The 20,129-nt window shown below is 43.4% G+C and overlaps 1 long non-coding RNA gene across 2 annotated transcripts in view; it reads left to right on the top strand.

Annotated features, from left to right (window-relative positions):
* The window catches only part of LOC137522554 (uncharacterized), a 169,986-nt gene that overhangs the window by 131,565 nt on the left and 18,292 nt on the right, over nucleotides 1-20,129 (top strand). For both annotated transcript variants that reach the window (XR_011022332.1, XR_011022331.1), the window contains exon 4: nucleotides 3,406-3,563. This is a non-coding gene — a long non-coding RNA (uncharacterized lncRNA). The remainder of the gene's footprint in view (nucleotides 1-3,405; nucleotides 3,564-20,129) is intronic.

Raw genomic sequence — 20,129 nt, 5'->3', positions numbered from 1 at the left:
GCTACACAGTCTCACTCTCAATATCATCAGAAAAAAACATTTCTAATGAATATTTCAGGGAACGCCAATTACAATGTATATATGGGGCATCAAACTCATCTCTCATACCAAATGCCGTAATTGTAACTGCCCCTGAGCCTTGACTCACATTCACCAGGACAGCACGGGACCTTAGGAGGGAAGTACGTAGAACAGGCAGTAGGGTCCTTATTCAGGATAAACCCAAACCTTCTTCTAATCCATCAAGTTGATTTAACATTTATATTAGACTATAATATAACATTTGGAGAAGCTGAAAACATCATTGGCAAGTATTGGGGGATTCTAGGTACAGACTCGATTCTTCCATCACAGGTCAAAATTATATATAGAAAGGCTCCATAAAGTATCTTGGCACCTAACTGTGTGGAATCAGCAATGAAATAAGGTGACGACTTTCAAGGCTAGCAGACACCAGGTTTTTCCCCTGTCAGAGATGTATAGGGTGCTGCAAAACCAGATCAAACCAGATAAAACAGGTTACATCATATAATTGTAAAACATTTCATATTAAACAATTAATCTCATCTCATGGAGTGCATTTAATTAGTTGTCCACGTGGATTGCAGGATAACTAGAGCCCTTAAGGTATTTGTGGCAGAGAATATTTGCAATAAACCTCAATGGATTGACGAGGCATGGTCTATCTGCGTACATATTGTAATGTCGCCAGTGAGCTGGGCGCAGGGTGAGCTGCTGCTGCTCAAATCCCCAGCGGTGTTAAATACTATTCCCCCTCCGAGTTGTAGCAACTCGGAGGGAGATGTAATTTGGAGTCCGTCGATCGACAGATCCCTGATTTACCCTTGCAAGCGGATCGCACTTTGGTGCTCCGCGATGAGCGCCAGGCACCGAAATGATCGACTTTGGTCTATCTGCCCACTTAAAGCGTACTCACAACTGCAATCCTACTTTCTGTGCACTGGAGAAAATTAGACCATACTGGAGGGGATGTAATCCTCTCAAGGTGGCCACTAACGATTTAATTTGCTGAACAATCATTTAGGAACAACTATCCATATGAATGATCAGAAATGAACAATTGGGACCTCTAATGGACTAAAAACTCATCTGATCATACTTGGCATCGATCCAAAAATCGGATTGATTTGATTAATCTGATCAAATTATTTAGGAGATTTTCATCTGTTTCATCCGGTCTCGAATGATGACTTCAGATCGTTCATACGAATAAAAGTTTGTAAACAATTGTTTGCCGAATTGCATCGTTAGTGCCCACCTTTAGATAGATTTACCATATGGGCACGATGAGACCAGGTGGACTAAATATAGATATTGACCTGATGTGCTATCTTTTAGCTGACTACATGGTCACACTGCCCTCCTTTTAATGCCTCTGTTAAGAGATAACTACACATGTATGCATATAGTTGGCAATTTCCACGCAGAATGCAAAATGCATACAATTTGCAAGAGATTAGTTGTTGCAGTGTCAGGGAAGGTGATTACACTGCCCCACATTCTCTTTCTTCTCTCTCTAAGGTTCCATACATACCTTAAATACAGATATGTATGTATTGTAACAACTTGCATATATATTATAAGAGATAGGTAGTTAACTCAAGATGAATTAGATGATTAATTACAGAGATAAAAATTGAATAAATACTTTTATGCTGGGAATACACCACGAGATTTTTTGGCAGGTAGGTGGTTCGATAGATAATTTCCGACATGTCTGATCTTATTTTTGATTGTTTTTCTGATTGATTTTTCATAGTATTGAATGGAAATCGATCAGAAAAACGATCGGAATATCGATCGGACAGTAAATCTGCTGAGAAATCTCATTGTGTATTCCCAGCATACACTAATAGATGGCCACCAGATTCAACCATTAGATAGATCCCTCACAGATGAAACCTGATCTGAGAGAGATTGAATTCTATCACAGACTGGTCTGTACACAGATAGATTTCAGCATGAATTCTATTGAATATGCAAACGACCAGTATCAGTTATGCAGCATTCTGGGTAACGCCCCATTTGCAGCCCTCCATCTAAATAGAATCAAAATGGTTAGGAAATGCAAGAGCAGGAAATGTATCCAAAATGGCAAGACAGATGTGGCCCAATCACAGCCACCCGTCTCATGAATTTTAAGCACTGATGCAATGCGAAACCACTTGTTACAACAATTGCAGCATACTACCTCTTGTCCAAGCGCAGACAGGGAGTTTGTATACAGTATATTGGAAAGTTCTCACCCATCCTGCAGTGAAAGATTGGTCACAAGAAAGTGCTGAGAAGAGTCCAACTCTGGCTACTACAACCATTACTGTGTGTTTATTGTGCTCTGAGGAGGAACCAGCTGCAAATTTTACTCTTGCAGGATATGAAGTTCCAGTTGAATTTGCATGAACAGTTTTGAACTCACTGTCTGTTGCAGCAGGACACTTATTTCAGGGTCTCATTAGATAGTTTCATGTTGGTGGTTTGAGAGAGTACAAAGATGTTTTTTTTTTTTTGGTCCATCAAAGTCTTTATGCAATTTTGTACTGTATGCTGTGTTAATGCAATTTGTATGCTGTGTTAAATGCACTCACTTTTGTTTGTTTTTTATCTGTATTAAATGAATATCTATTCGATTATTTTAATAAACCAAAAAATTGGAAAAATCTATAAATTTGATTATATTGTGTATGGCCAATTTAGATGTTATGTAGTATTATTTAATCAGTAGAAAGAACTCCTCACTAAACACACTTTGGACCATATGCAATTACATTTTTCTCTTAAGTTTCCTCCTGGGAGAATTGAAAAACTACTAAAAAGTAGGTGAGCAAGGACTGTAAAAATCATTTAGAGTATTTTCTTGCTTACTGGTGGCTAAAAAAGCATTTTATTGCTAAGGTGTGGAAATATCACTTGGGAGAAAACTTAGGAGAAAAAGTGAACTGCATATGGGTCCTTGCTTCTGGTCTTTACATAAATTGGTCCTCATACAATTTACTCGGAGGACAATTTTTTTTGTATCTTCTCTTTAAAATAACTTTTCAGCACTGTGCAGTTGAAAAAGTACCAAAAAGTAGGAGAAGAAATACTGTCAGAATAATTTGAGTATTTTCTTGCTTACTGCCGGTGGCTTAAGATGCAATTTATTGATAAAGTGTGAAAATATCACCTAGGAGAAAACAAAATGATGAACTATTGCCTGTACTCTGAGCATAAGCTACAAGCACAGTAAAATGTGTAGGGCAAGAATGGTAGTAATGTTAGCTGACTGTGAAATTAATAACGTATCTCTGTGTAATATCTTATTGATGCTTTATAAAAAAGTAAAATACAAAGGAATAATTATAATAATAATAACAATATTATATGCCTTTCTGCTTTCTCTTAAAGCATTAAAGTGAAAACTATACAGAAGACATTTCCTTACCTTTTCTTGTACCAGTGCAGAGTCAGGCTGTAGACATATACAGTGTCAGCCTGTTCTTGGAGATACAAAGCTCGGTCTTATATTCATACAGCATTGGAAGGGACCTCCCATGTACATCAAGGTAAGGCAAGTGTAGAGTTACGTTCTTGTAAGAAAATTGCTGCAAATGTTGGGCACTGGATGGCTTTTTGTTTGAACTATGTTTTCTGCAAGTGATGCTTTTATTTATTTTTTAAATTAAATACAACTGCTAATTCCTTTTAGCCTTGACCAGTTCAACTGCCTACTTAAACAAAAAAGAATGTTGATGACAGCACTGGTCAGTAAAATTAATTATATTTTCAAGCCACAACAAAATAATATGTTCTGGAGGTCAAACTCAGCTTTGTCAGCTAAACAGGACTCGTGAGGTGAAAAAAAAGCAATCTTTACTTACCTGGGGCTTCTTCCAGCCTCTAGATGTCTTCTGAATCCCTCGCCCCAGTTCAGGTGCTCCCCGCTGCCCCCATGGCCACCCGCAAAGCTTGAAGACTGCAGGCGCTGTACATGGCCGGTGACGTGTACGCGCTCACATGCGACCGGCCGCACGCACCTGCACATGCGCAGAAGCTTTACGAGTGCCAATGTCAGTATGTGCCTGATGATGTGGACACGTTCTCACGTGCCCGTGCATGTGCAGATGTGGGGTCTTTATGGGCAGCCAACGGGACAGCAGGGAGTAGAGATGGGAAGTCCGGATCTTTTCAAGGATTCGGATGATTCAAATCGGATCATTGAAAAGATATGGATCTTTGAACCAAATCATTTGAATCGTTTTATTAGGGAAGCAGACTGAGGTGAAATGACTAGCAGGACAGGACTTTCCATGCACTGCACATTCTGTTCAAGCTTGGCTGCTAGTATAGCAAGCTATGTGTCAACTTCACTGATATCTTTTACTTTTAGTTCTGTTTTAAAACATGATATGTAGACTCATGCAGGATGATAAGCTACATTAAAAATCACTTATTATGTTATAATCAACATGGGCATGTTTGCCCCTGCTAAAACGCTGCTATCCTGCGGCTGAACGAGGGGTCTTTACCACCAAATCCCCTCCGTTCTTCCCGGGCAGTGCTTCCTGTTGAGTCAGGGCTAATGGCCACAACCCTGCCTCTCAGCGCGTCTATCAGCGCTGATCACTGCCTCTCCCCCACCCCTCTCAGTCTTCCTTCACTGAGAGGGGCGGGGGAGAGGCGGAGAACCGCGCTGATCGACGCGCATGGAGGCAGAGCTACAGCCATTAGCTCTGCCTCCATGAGCAGCAAAATCTACGACCAGTTGGGGGTAAAGACCTCTCGTTCAGCCGCGGAATAGCGGCGGTTTAGCAGGGGCAAACATGCCCATGTTGATTATAAGTTAAAAAGTAATTTTTAATGTCGCTTCAGAGTCTCTTTAAGAGTTAACATTGTATGGCCTGCCCATCTGATTCTCCCTGAGCATGCTGAGTATTCTGTAAATCTGAGCTTTATTTATTTACAACCAAAGGAAGAGGTGTGTATGCAGCACAGCAACACACAGGATCTATTAAAGAGAAAATCTGACCAAGAATTGAACTTTATCCCAATCAGTAGCTGATACCCCCTTTTACATGAGAAATCTATTCCTTTTCACAAAAAGACCTTTAGGGGGCGCTGTATGACTGATATTGTGGTGAAACACCTCCCACAAGAAGCTCTGAGTACCAAGGTACTTCTGGCAGTTTCCTGTCTGTGAACCCTGTTGCATTGTGGGAAATAGCTGTTTACAGCTGTTTTCAACTGCCAAAACAGCAAGCAGCAGCTACATCACTTGCCAGCAGTAAAAATGTCGCCATGTAATAAATGTCAGAATATAAATCAGGGATTTAAAATATTTTACAATGGGCAAACACTGACTAAATCATTTATACATAATTATTGTAAAAATGAAGCACTTTTTTTATTACTTTATTTTCACTGGAGTTTCTCTTTAAAGGAGTACTGTGGGGTTTTTTAAAAAGAAAAACGGATACTTACTTGGGGCATCTACCGGCCCCTTGAAGACATTAAGTCCCGTGCCGTCCCTGCAGGATCTTCCATTCCCCGACGCCGGTCACGGTGTCATTATTCGTGTAACTAGATGAATATCACTGTGGCTGCATAGCCAGGGCCGCGTGTGTCCTCATTTATGATCATGTCATCAGGACTTACTGCGCAGTACAAAGCTTTCTCGAACTGCTCCTGCGCAGTAAGCTCTCGATGACGCAATCGGAAGCGAAGACATGCACGGTCCCAGCCGCGCAGCCGCAGTGATAATGACACCATGACCGGTGGCGGCAAACGCAAGATCCTGCAGGGACGGTGCGGGAGTTGATGTCTTCAGGTGGCTGGTAGAAGCCCCAGGTAAGTGTCTGATTTTCTTTTTTTAAAAAACCACAGTACTCCTTTAAAGGGATAAGCAAATGAGGGAAGCAGGAAAGCTGGCACTGCTGCAAGTGTTCAATTTATTGTAGCATACGTGCAACATCTTGCGCAATGCATAAAACAAGCACATACCCTTTGAGAGAGGAGGCGTGGGTGGTGGTGGGTGCTGGGCACAGGATGCCTGACGGCCGTTTCACGCTGGTTAGCGCTTCTACGGAGGCTGCAACATTATGGGCAAAGGCTCTTGGTTTAATACCCTCCAGAGCCGGCTTGTAGCATTTACTTCCAGTGGCAGCACCGCCCATATTTCCGCGTCACGTGTGCGTACGTATTGACGCCTTGTGTCAACGTACACCACACGCGTACGTAGTTCCGCATGACGCCTGTAACGTACGCATGTCAAATGGATACATGCATACTGGATTATTATGCTTATGGCGCATGCATAAAAAATGGTCGTGTGTGGGGAGAAAGAAACTCCCCCTAGCGGCAAAATTTAAGTAAGGCCCAACTCAGACATACCTACACCTTGGGTGAAAGAAGAAAAAAGAGGAAAGGGGGGGGGGGGGGGGGAAGAAAGGGAGGAAAGAAGGGAAAGAAACAGGAGGAGATGCTAAGAAAAAGGTAGTGGACATAGTAAAGGTAGATGATCAGGAAGTCCTGACAAAGTGAGACAGAGTGGGTAACCCTTAGTGTCAGTATGGTTGAATCGTGCCCCACAAAAACGCAAGTTACTGCTATTGGGGGCACAAAAAGCTTATCAAAAACTTCATTAATGTGCAAAACGGGGGGAGAAAAAATGGGAAACAAAATTGTGTGGGGAAGTAAAATTGCCCACAGCCCCGGCGGGTTTCCGCCATGGGGGCGAGCAAAACATGGATAGAGGGAAGGAGAAGGTGGACCAGCCACTGGCGATAGTGCCATTCTCCACATATTTGACAGTAAAAGTGGTCACAGATAACATGTAAGACATTAGACAAACATCAAACTAGACAAGTAGGAAAATCCAAAGATGGGGAAGGAAGGTGTGGCCTCAAGGGTCAAGGAAACATGATAAATCTGTATGGTTGTTAAGACCCAAAGGTCCCATAGCTTCCGATTGCAAAATCAACATTGCTTCTTCTCTTTTTAATCGGTTCTCCCTGTCTCCACCCCTAGACAGTGGTGGGACATGGATAATTCCTGCTAATTTCAACTTCGTGGGATCATTTCCATGGCTTTCTCTCATATGTTGTATTACTCTGGGGGAGCCTTTTCCTGATTTTAGGGAGTTATAATGTTCTCTAAATCATTCATTAATTGATCTCGTGGTTTCCACCATATATAAAACCTTCCGCAGGGGCACCAAATTGTGTAGATAACAAATCGTGTTTGACAAGTAAAAAAAGAACGCACATTACGTCTAAGTGGGCCAATATGAAATTGGCAACCCACTGCCATCTGACTACACGATTTGCAATGGCCACACCTATGGTTACCCCGAGGGCCTCCTTCACGTAACCAATCACTTCCACTTGCTGTTTTATACTCACTTCTGCTCACTAGTGAGCCTATTGTAGGTGATCTTCTGAAAGAAAATAGTGGTCCTTCAGTCACTAAAGGCTTCAAGATGGGATCCCTAGTCAGGATATCCCAGTTCCTTTGGATTACTTTCTTTATGTGGTCTGCCATATTGGTATAGCCAAAGGAGAAGGGAGTTCTTCGCTGTACAGGAAGGTTTGTTGGTTTTCTCTTTAAGAGGTCTGATCTTGTTTTGTAATTGCTTTTGACGTAGGCCTCTTGGATGTCCTGTTCCTTGTAACCTCTAGCCAACAACCTCACTCCCAGTTCCTCAGACTTTTGGCGGAAATCCGCGTCATTCGCATTGTTTTGGCGCAATCTGAGGAACTGGGAGTAGGGCAGGGGCTGGGCCTCGTGTGCGGGGTGGAAACTCGATTTATGCAATAAAGCATTGCCTGCTGTGGGTTTGCGATAACCCTTAGATATTAACCTAACCTCACTAATTATCAATTCAAGGTCAAGAAAGGCAATTCTTTCTGGATGAAGGACGGCTGTAAAAGCCATGTTAACAAAGTTACAATTAATGTAGGATAAAAAACTAAAAAAGGATTCACGAGTCCCGGACCAAAACACCAAAATGTCGTCCACGTACCTGGACCACATCCTGAGGTCCGCCCTATGTGGATTATCCTCTGAGTGTATAAAAAGTTCTTCCCACCATGCTAGGAAGATGTTGGCATAAGTGCAGGAGACCACCGTCCCCATGGCAGTCCCCTACACCTGCCAATACCATTTCCTGTCAAAAAGAAATGCATTGTGGGTCAATACAAACAGAAGGCAATCACAGATAAAGTCTTTACATGTCGTAGTTTTGTCAGTTTTATCCAAAAAATGTCTAACGGCTATAATGCCTAATTTGTGGGGTATAAGGCTGTAAAGACTTTCAACGTCAGTAGTAGCTAACAAGTCACCAGTGTGTCATTTTAAGCCCTCAAGGCCCCTAAGCACGTCCATAGTATCCCAGAGCTGGGAAGGTATTTCCTCCAGGAGGGGTCTCAGGACGTGGTCCAGATACCTGGACAACCTCTCCGTGGTCGACCCCATGCCTGAAACAATGGGGCGACCCGGAGGGTTGGTCCGGGACTTGTGAACCTTGGGTATATAATACCAAATGGGCTTAGATGGGTGGGAAGGGATGAGGCCGCTCACCAGGGATGGAGAAAGGGCTCCTATCTCTACTCCTTTCCTTAAAAGGGATCTTAGTTGGTCTAAGAAATGGTTGGTAGGATCTCTGGACAGTGGTTGATAAGTTGTCCCATCCTTCAACTGCCTTAGAGCTTCCTCATGATATTGTTTTGTAGACATGACAACAATTATTCCGTCTTTATCAGCTCTTTTAATCTGCAAATCTGGTCTAGATCGTAGCCACTTCAAAGCATGTTTCTCTTTGGTTGTGATGTTGTCTGTTATCTTTGGATATATTTCGGCCTTCAGTTCACGTTCAACCACTTTTTGAAAAATATCCAAGCTAGATCCTGGTTGCACCGGAAATGGTGCTATCGATCTACAAGGTTTGAATTTAGGTGGTAGAGCCTCGTTCTGATCATTTGCACTCATTGCATTGTCTTCTAATTCACATAGAAGTTCAAGATTTTTAAGATCTTGCTCGTCCCACACGAACTGAGGGCTGAAACCCAATGGATCCACTTGCGAGTTGCCCCAGCCCATATTTTCCGACCTGGCAACTGCCAGGTCCTGCTTGGCGAAGTGTAGACGTCTAATGTTCTTGTAGAGGTCAACTTTAAATTTTGGAAAGTCAAAGTTGGTACTTAATGCAAAGTTTAAGCCTTTTTAAAGTAGGGATACCGTGCCTTCAGGAAGGTCCTGTTCGGAAAGATTTAGGATTTCCAATGGTTCCGGGGTTCCCCCCATTAAATGTAATGCCTTTTCCGCTTTGGGTCCCTCGGGGGCTTCTTGTCCTCCCAGGACAGATGCTTTCCTTTCCTTTTTTGTTTTGGTCTTGCTCCTCCCCCTCCTTGTGCGCCACCTAAAGGGCGGTCTGGTTTATTCGTATTGGGGTCAGATGGGTTGATTGGCTTGATTTCGTCCTCACTGGATTCAGTGTCAGTCGTCCAATGACCTTTACCCTTCCTGGGTATTCCCCGTCTGACTCCTCTTTGCCAGGAAAATAATCTTTTGAGGGTGTAGTCCTCCTTGTCTCTTTGAAATTTTCTTAATTTGCGTTCCTTGATGTTGTCTTGCACCACGGAGCTCATCCCTTCCCACCCAACTACGCCCATTTGGTATCATATACCCAAGGTTCACAAGTCCCGGACCAACCCTCCTGGTCGCCCTATTGTTTCAGGCATGGGGTCGACCACGGAGAGGTTGTCCAGGTATCTGGACCCCGTCCTGAGACCCCTCCTGGAGGAAATACCTTCCCAGCTCTGGGATACTATGGACGTGCTTAGGGGCCTTGAGGGCTTAAAATGGCACACTGGTGACTTGTTAGCTACTATATTGATGTCGAAAGTCTTTACAGCCGTATACCCCACAAATTAGGCATTATAGCCGTTAGACATTTTTTGGATAAAACTGACAAAACTACAACATGTAAAGACTTTATCTGTGATTGCCTTCTGTTTGTATTGACCCACAATGCATTTCTTTTTGACAGGAAATGGTATTGGCAGGTGTCGGGGACTGCCATGGGGACGGCGGTCTCCTGCACTTATGCCAACATCTTCCTAGCATGGTGGGAAGAACTTTTTATACACTCAGAGGATAATCCACATAGGGCGGACCTCAGGATGTGGTCCAGGTACGTGGACGACATTTTGGTGCTTTGGTCCGGGACTCGTGAATCCTTTTTTAGTTTTTTATCCTACATTAATTGTAACTTTGTTAACATGGCTTTTACAGCCGTCCTTCATCCAGAAAGAATTGCCTTTCTTGACCTTGAATTGATAATTAGTGAGGTTAGGTTAATATCTAAGGGTTATCGCAAACCCACAGCAGGCAATGCTTTATTACATAAATCGAGTTTCCACCCCGCCCACGTGGCCTGGACCCTGCCCTACTCCTAGTTCCTCAGATTGCGCTGCAACAATGCGAATGACGCGGATTTCCGCCAACAGTCTGAGGAACTGGGAGTGAGGTTGTTGGCTAGAGGTTACAAGGAACAGGACATCCAAGAGGCCTACGTCAAAAGCAATTACAAAACGAGATCAGACCTCTTAAAGAGGAAACCAACAAACCTTCCTGTACAGCGAAGAACTCCCTTCTCCTTTGGATACCAATATGGCAGACCACATAAAAAAAGTAATCCAAAGGAACTGGGATATCCTGACTAGGGATCCCATCTTGAAGCCTTTAGTGACTGAAAGACCACTATTTTCTTTCAGAAGATCATCTACAATAGGCTCACTAGTGAGCAGAAGTGAGTTTAAAACAGCAAGTGGAAGTGATTGGTTACGTGAAGGAGGCCCTCGGGGTAACCATAGGTGTGGCCATTTCAAATCGTGTAGTCAGATGGCAGCCGGGGGCTGTAGGCAATTTTACTTTCCCACACAATTTTGCCCGTTTTGCACATTAATGAAGTTTTTGATAAGCTTTTTGTGCCCCCAATAGCAGTAATTTGCATTTTTGTGGGGCACGATTCAACCATACTGACACTAAGGGTTACCCACTCTGTCTCACTTTTTCAGGACCTTTACTATGTCCACTACCTTTTTCTTAGCATCTCCTCCTGTTTCTTTCCTCCCTTTCTCCCCCCCCCCCCCCTTTTCCTCTTTTTTCTTTCTTCACCCAAGGTGTAGGTATGTCTGAGTTTGGCCTTACTTAAATTTGGCCGCTAGGGGGAGTTTCTTTCTCCCCACACGCGACCATTTTTTACGCATGCGCCATAAGCATAATAATGCAGTACGCATGTATCCATTTGACATGCGTACATTACAGGCATCATGCGGAATTACGTACGCGTGTGGTGTACGTTGACGCAAGGCGTCAATACGTACGCACACGTGACGCGGAAATATGGGCAGCGCTGCCACCGGAAGTAAACGCTACAAGCCGGCTCTGGGGTATTAAACCAAGAGCCTTTGCCCATAATGTTGAAGCCTCCGTAGAAGCGCTAACCAGCGCGAAACGGCCGTCAGGCATCCTGTGCCCAGCACCCACCACCACCCACGCCTCCTTTCACAAAGGGTATGTGCTTGTTTTATGCATTACGCAAGATGTTGCAGGTATGCACTTTATATATGCTACAATAAATTGAACACTTGCAGCAGTGCCAGCTTTCTTGCTTCCCTCATTTGCTTACTGCTTGATGTCCTAGCTTGAGCACGCTGAAGAGGTTTTAGAGAAGAGGTGCATCTTTAATCCTCCTGTGCACACTGCATGTCCTTGAAGCTGAGCAGTCAATGTTATAACCGCTGTAGTGCCAACCTTCTGCTTTCTTTTGTTTTTGGTTTCTCCTTTAAAGGGAACCTGAGGTGAGAAGGATATGGAAGCTGCCATATTTATTTCCTTGTAAACCATGCCAGTTGCCTGGCAGCCCTGCTGATCATCTGGCATAAGTAGTGTCTGATAGAGATGGACCGAACTATTTAAACTAATGTACCCTTCTTAAACTTGAAGATTGTACACAAATGTAAGCAGACTGCAGAGTGGCGCAGTGGAAGTGTGCTGGGCCCATAGCCCAGAGGTTGATGGATCGAAACCATCCCCTGCTAGGCATGATTTCATTTTTGCACCTCGCTTTATCGCATGGGCAAAACGGTTTCCAAAGCCCTGTAAGAGAAAGTGTAATAAGGGCCCTGCCGTAACATAGATATTACGGTAGCTAAGACTACTCCTGGGCCTTTCTTGTAGTTGAAGAGATAAGTGAACTGTGACACCACACTTAAAAACAAAACAAAACAAACAAAAAAAACAGCAAACAGAGAAGCTTCCCCATATTGGAGCATTGGATTTGGTAAAGTCTTAAGCCAATGTGTTGTAAGACACAAGTAAGCTTTAGGTTAGCAGGAATGGTTGCATGGCTACCTAGCTTTTCCAGGCCAGCTAGGCTGGCTTCAGCCTGTAGTGTTGGTGGTATAGTGGAGAGCATATCTGCCCTCCAAGCAGTTGACCTAGGTTCGATTCCTGGCCAATGTATGTGAGCGTGCTTTTGATATCCTACAAATCCCTGGACGACAAGATCCTCCTCCTCCGAAGGAGGGAAGGCTGTTGTGGGGTGCTACAGTATATAAGGAATAAGAATCAGCCAGGAGCAAGCTAACATGCCTACAAGAGCCTAACTAAGCTTTCCCTAGCAGAGTCTGTCAGCAGCTGTCCCTTGACTAATTACTGTAGGCAGACGAGTGAGTAAAACGGCTGGAGAACCTTGCCTTTTCTAAGGGGGGGTGGGGCTCCAGGAGTGAGTGTAGTCTGATTGGCGACAATGTGCCTGCTGACTGTGATGTAGACTGTAGAGGGTCAAAGCTGACCATAATGGAGCATTATGGGGGCAAACCGAACTTCCGAAAAAGTTTGCCTTCGCCGGCGAAAGCGAACCACCCGAAGTTCGCCTGGAACCGTTCGCGGGCGAACCGTTCGGCCCAGCTCTAGTGTCTGAGTCAAAACCTAGGAACAAGCATATGGCAAAATCAATAAAACCTGAGTCGGAGTACCTGATCTGCTGCATGCTTGTTCAGGGTCTATGACTAAAAGTATTAGAGACACAGGGTCAGTAGGGCTGCCAGGCAACTCTCACCTCTCACCTTGCCAGCAGTGATAGTGAGTGTGTGAGTACACATGGTCCTCAGTGATAGTGGCTGTGTGAGGACACATGGCCAGCAGTGATAGTGGGCGTGTCAGACTGGGAGTTATTAACTTTGTAACCAAAGAGCTGCTGCTTATGCTGCTGTAATATGATCCCTCACCCTCAGTGAGCTGGGAGGAGTTGCTTCTCTCACTCCCGAGACTCTCTAACTCTTCACAGCTTAGCAGAAGCTGCAGTTCCTGTTTCTTCCACACATCCACTGTGAACCGAATCGTTCATTGTGATGATCCAGATGATTCGACTCACAAAAAAAATCCGGATCAAATGAACGATTCGTTCATGATCCAGACAACACTAGCAGGGAGCACCGGAGCTGCGCCGAGGTACCCATTTTTTTCACCTCGAGAGTCCTTTTATAGGCATATACTGTATAATTACTCCAATAAATTCTTGCCTCTTAGCAGGAACACATTAAATAATGAAGTGGGATGTGAGTTAAAGTATAAGGTTATTGCCCATTAGATCTACTGTGATCTTTACTGCCTTCTACTATCACGTCAACACGGTAAGCACCAAAATGTATTCTTCCACATATCAAATATTGATAAAGTTTTGATTTTATGGTATATTTTTACTTGGAATAGAGAGATATGTTCATTCTGGAAGCAAAACTTTTAAAAACCAAAGGGATAAGGACATACCAAGAGCCAGCCTAAAAGGACTATGCATCTGTATTACTCTGGCACATTGTGGCAAAACATGCAAACATATGTGAAGACTGACCCCTGTTCACCTCTACTAATAATGACAACTCAGGGGCATGGCCGGAAGTCCATGCAGTGAGGCCATGTGTTAGCTGAGCTCCTGCTTCGTGTCCTGAATACCCCTTTTGCTAGTGCCAATACCCTGCTTGTCCACCTAGATTATGCCCGTAACGAGCACCTGTCCTGCGAGGTGGCTTCTGTGGAGCCTAAATCACACAAAGGGAGACAGCTGCAAAGCTGAAGAAATATCAGAGTGACAACAACAAGATCAGTCAGGCGAGGAGACACTGCAAATCTTGTGGCAGCAGCTCCTGGTGGGCATAGCGAGCTGCCAAACGAGTCTATCATTACAGCAAAACTGGAGGAGGTGAGATTGGATGTCTCCCTCCTGAGAGCAGACATACAAATGCTGTGGACATGCATTAGTGAGACGTGACACAGAAGACCCCATAGGATTTCTGGCAGCCAGGTGAGGCCTATAGAGCATAGATCCACCCCCATGCAACAGAAGATTAAGAGCCTGAAAGACAGTCAGGAAGACGTGGAAAACCGTGATAGGCGGTCAGACGTACCCCTTGTGGGACTGCCAGAGAAGGCAGAAGGTGATAAACCTGCAAAATTTATTGAAAGATTCCTGAATGATACATTTGGCCGGGACTGCTTTTCCTCAGTATTTACTGTTGAGAGGGCTCACCGTATCGCTCCCAAAATTCCTAAGCTCGGCAGTCCTCCACGCACTTTCATATTTACATTTCTTACTTATAGAGATAGGGATGTGGTGCTTTGAGCTGCAAGATTAAAAGGAGCAATACAATTTGAGAACACAGGCCTGTCTTTCTACTCACACCTGGAGGGGCAGCGGCAGTGCATCAAATTTGTCACAGTGAAATGAAGGCTCCGTGATAGCATGCTTCCTTATGCCATGCTGTACCCTACTTGCTTGAGAGTGGTGGCAGATGATTGCACGCATTTCTTTACTGACCCAGAGGGGTTCATCCATTGCCTGGAATCTTGACTGTACCAGAAGGGAAGCATAACTGGTAGCTCATGACTTTCTCTGCTGCACATCCATGTTATAAGGATCCCTGGATCCCTGCACCCAGAAAATAATAACATGAATTAAAAACAATAAAATAAATAACGTTTGAGGTGGCTTATCTCAATGAAGACAAATTCATATAAAAATGAACTTCAATAGCACTGACTCTGAATCTTGGCTCTTAACACAGTGAGGCACTTGATTTGGCCTGAGGAAGTGGGCAGGGACCCACAGAACGCAATGCCAGTGCTATTAAAGTTCATTTCTATATGAATTTGTCTTCATTGAGGTAAGCCACCGCAAGCCACCTCATTACCTTAATTGAGTTAAGCCACCTCAAACTTTATTTATTTTATTGTTGTTTGTTTTATACCCCCGGCTCAGGGTAGGGGATATCCTTGGACCCCATTTACAAGCCCCTAGGGCCTTTTTATCAAAAAGTGTGACCATCTCCAGCTAGCCTGGACCTCCGAGTGGAGTCTGTTTTATTGATCTCCACCTGCCTGCAGTGGTTGGTCGCTCCTTTGCACCCTCTCTTTGTGAGTATACTATGCTTAGATTGTTTTGCTTCGCCTATCATTTGTGACATACTGCACCATTTGGGCTCTCAGTGTCTATGTATTTTTTCGTTCCAGGGCAACTGTTCACTCTCTACTTTGTATATTCCTGCACTGCGCACTTAAGAGGGTACCGCTGGTGTTATTAGCTTTCTATATACCACCGCCATACAATGTTAGCGTTATTACGGAAGATGTCCCATTTATTTGTAACCACCCTAATGCTCCCTCAGTATTGATGGGGAGCTTCAATACTGTCTGATACTGATACTGTCTGATACCCAGGCACTGGAAAGAATCCTCCCCATCTGGGTAACCAATCACATTTCTTATGGCAGAAATACAGCTCAAAGATTTATGGAGGCACTTTCACGGTAGTACCCAAGCATATACATGTTTCTCTGTCTCAGGCTATATTATTTCTTTTTGTCCCCTGAGGTCCTTAATGCTGGGAATACACGGTTCGTTTTTGCCTTCGTTTAAACCTTCGATTCGTTCGGTAAACGAATCGAGTGTTGAAAACGTATGTGAAAATAGTCATAATCTCATTATAGTTTCGATTAATAGACCCCAAAAACGAACGACTAGTGATCGAACATGTTTGATATTATCTCTCTTTATCCATCTAATCGAGCCATTGGTAGGCTTGATGGCTGTTCAGATCGATTATATATTCGTTTATGCTAGTCCGTCCCTGTAAAAAGGGATTTTCGTTTCGTTTCTTTGCAGCCTTCGATCATTGGAAAAACGAAACCATCAGAATCGAAAAAAAAAACGAAACCGTGGGTGGTGATATTAACCGTATGACCGATTATTTCGGGATCGAAAAGGACAAAAGGCACAATCGAAACGAAGGTTTAAACGAAGGCAAAAACGAACCGTGTATTCCCAGCATAACGTTACACAAGGTGTCACTATCCTGTTCCAACTAGTTTTGGACCACTCCTCCTATCTCCTTTACAGTAACCTGGCTCATTTCCAGCTCATTTCTGGAAATGTAATCTCTTTAGGCTGGATTTGTTTACTTCACATGATGATATTGAAAAGCATATTGGTGACTATTTATACTCATAGAGATGAGGAGGATGTCCTTCTGGTTTAGGAGACCTTTAACACCTACTTGCATGGGGAATTAATTAGTGCAGTAACAAAATGCAAAGGTGACTCTTAAGAGAAGGAGAGAAACTTTAACAGCCCAAATACATCTGGCTGATGCCAAACATATCCTCCAACCCATTACAGAGAAACTTAGCACTCTACATAGAGCTCAAAGACAACACACATTGCTTATAGAAGAAATCACAAAAAGCTAACATTTCTTTTCTAATTAGTCTTTCTATGAACAGGGGAAAAGGTGGGAACTCTTCTGGCTCGTACTTCCCACTTGTACTCGTCATCCCCTCCCGTCATTACGCATATAAAGGATTGTCCAGGTTAACACAGTCACAAGACCTGTGGAAATAAACCGTGTGTTATTTCCCTTGCGCCACTTTTGCTGCAGACACTCTCTGATGCATTTGATAAAGGTAAACTACCTGGATCCATGTGCAAGACTCTAATTGTGGTGCTTCCTAAAACCTGGCAAGGACCTCTCCTGCTTCAATCCCTATAGGCCTATGTCGCCTCTTACTACGGATATTAAGATCCTAGCTAAACTTTTGGCTATGAGAATAAATAGCACTATACTATCCCTAGCTCACCCGGATCGATCAAAAGCATTTGATACTGTGAAGTAGTCATACCTTTAGGCAGTCCTTGCCAGGTTTGGACTTGGGGAGAATTTTTGTACCTGGGTCCGCCTTCTTTACAGCACTTTAATGGCTAGAGTGTGAACTTATGGCTGGGTGTCAGCGGGCCAGTAAAAAGGGGCGCACATGGCTAGCGGACAAAAAGGGCGCCGCCATTGACTGCAATGCCATATATCGGCTATTGGGCGCCCGACAGGAAAAAAGGGCGCCCAAAAAATAGCGGTTGCAGGGATCGTGTTAACAAAAGTTTTCATTTACAGAATAAGGTTTAAAACAAATATCGTTTACAAGTTCGTTTTGACTTTGTGTTATACTTATTTTTCGTCTTTAAATTTCGCTTATAGGAGCTTTTACGTATTTTCCTGTTTTAAAATTTCGCTTACAGGACTGTAACAAGTAAATTTTGGTTTACACTTATTTTGTCACTTAAAATTCGTTTACATAAAAGCGGTTGCAGGGATCGTGTTAACAAAAGTTTTCGTTTACAGAATAAGGTTTATAACAAATATCGTTTACAAGTTTGTTTTGACTTTGTATTATACTTATTTTCCGTTATTAAATTTCGCTTATAGGATCTTTTTTAATTATTTTCCCGTTTTTAAAAATTTGCTTATAGGACTGTAACAAGTAAATTTTCGTTTACACTTATTTTGACATTTAAAATTTGTTTTCATACGTATAATGCTTAAATATGGTTTTCAACGTTGTTCTATTGGAAATACATCACTTTTGGTATTAACTTTGTTTTTCACACTTATAATGCGTCGATTATAGTTTTATTAACTTACTAATATATCGTTTTTAATATTACCGTTATTTTAAGAATTCTAATGCATACGTGAATATATACCTTTTTCTATTTATATTAATGTGTACGTGATTTTAAGGCTATTTATTCTATTACAACTGTATAAATTATTCTATTTATGTTATTTATAGTGAAGTATTTTAAGGATTAAATATATTATTGTTTATATGTGTGTACGGGTGTTTGTGCAGTGGGGATGGTTAGGGTTAGGCACCACCAGGGGGATGGTTAGTGTTAGGCACCACCAGGGGGTGGTTAGGGTTAGGCACCACCAGGGGGGTGGTTAGGGTTAGGCACCGCCAGGGGGGTCTTAGGGTTTGGCACCCCCAGGGGGGGTATTAGGGTTAGGCACCACAGGGGGTCTTAGGGTTAGGCACCACCAGGGGGGTGGTTAGGCACAGCCAGGGAGGTCTTAGGGTTAGGCACCGCCAGGGGGGTGGTTAGGGTTAGGCACCACCAGGGGGGTGGTTAGGGTTAGGCACCACCAGGGGGTCTTAGGGTTAGGTACCACCAGGGGGGTCTTAGGGTTAGGCACCACCAGGGGGTGGTTAGGGTTAGGCACCACAGGGGGGTGGTTAGGGTTAGGCACCACCAGGGGGGGTCTAGGGGTTAGGGATAGGTACAGGGAGGGTTCTGTGTGAGAGTAGGGTTAGGTATAGTTACAGTACAATATACACCACCAGGGGGGTGGTTAGGGTTAGGCACCACCAGGGGGGTCTAGGGCTTAGGGATAGGTACAGGGAGAGTTCTGTATGAGAGTAGGGTTAGGTATGGTTGCAGTACAATATACACCACCAGGGGGGTGGTTAGGGTTAGGCACCACCAGGGCGGTCTAGGGGTTAGGGATAGGTACATGGAGGGTTCTGTGTGAGAGTAAGGTTAGGTATAGTTACAGCACAATATATGTAATATATACAATGTATTAAATTATGTATATTTAAACAAAGAGGGGGTCTAGGGGTTAGGGATAGGGACTAGGAGAGATCTGTGTGAGCCTACAGTTAGCTATAATTGCAGTAAAATATCTGTAAAATCTACCATTGTATTACTATGCTTAATACAAGTGTAAATATCATTTTTAGTTATAGACGCTATTTGACATTTTATTTCAGAATTCGTTTGTTGTTATAGACGGTATTTTGCTGTTTAATTTCCGTTTATTTAACCTATTTAGCACTACATTTTCATTTACAAGCTATAAACGACAATGATTGTTTTACATTATAACCTATAATTTCGGCTATATCCTGCGCCCTTTTTTCCAAGCGCCCTTTTTTGATACACGCGGGTGTCAGATCCCTTTCCACTGTCCAGTGCCCTAGCAGCAGAATCTCTTGCTTGTCGCACCTGCTCGCACCCCATGATAAACGACTTCAGCACTTGCCAAACTGAGGAAGGGATGCATGCAGACAATACCATCCTCTATTTGGCAGATGCTGAAGGCTTCTTGACCACGGACCTAAATGGTATTGAGGAATCAGGGTACTACTCTGGCTTCTGTTTAACCCTCTAGGGCAGCTCTGGCTTTAAGAATAAGACCAGAGACGTCCGTGCCCTTTTAGCAATCACAGGTCAAGATACGGAAGCTCTGCTGTCAGAGTGAAAGCAGAGAAAGTGTGTGCAGTGACATGGACAGTGACAGGAATGGTGAGAGTGAGCGGTGCGAGGCGGGGATGATTGAAATCTACACCCTGGCAGGAACAACAGCTCCCAAATAGGGCACAGATTTCAATCATCTAGGTCTGGAAGAGGCTAAACAGAGAAAAGTTTGCATCAGGCAGTAGTACTTCCTCTACAAACTAAACGTTACAGCAGATCCACACTTTTTTAATAACTCTGGAATGCAAGTATACGGTAGCTCCAAAATGTACTTACAGGCTGAGATATTTTCCGTGATTTCTTATGTGCAGCATAAATGTCATATCTTGTCTAGGCTACGCCTCTCCATAGTAGGTAGAGTGAACCTACTGTAACTAGTCCTCTTGCCCAAAGTTATCTTTGTTATTCAGCAAAATCCCGTTTATGTCTCTAACGCCTTTTTAAAAAAAATATGTTTAGTGTTTCTTAGCTTTGTGTTGAATAAT

The sequence above is a fragment of the Hyperolius riggenbachi genome, chromosome 6, assembly GCF_040937935.1.
Source record: "Hyperolius riggenbachi isolate aHypRig1 chromosome 6, aHypRig1.pri, whole genome shotgun sequence".
NCBI lineage: Eukaryota > Metazoa > Chordata > Amphibia > Anura > Hyperoliidae > Hyperolius > Hyperolius riggenbachi.
The sequence above is the reverse complement of the archived record's forward strand: the minus strand, read 5'-3'. Positions and strand labels throughout refer to the sequence as shown.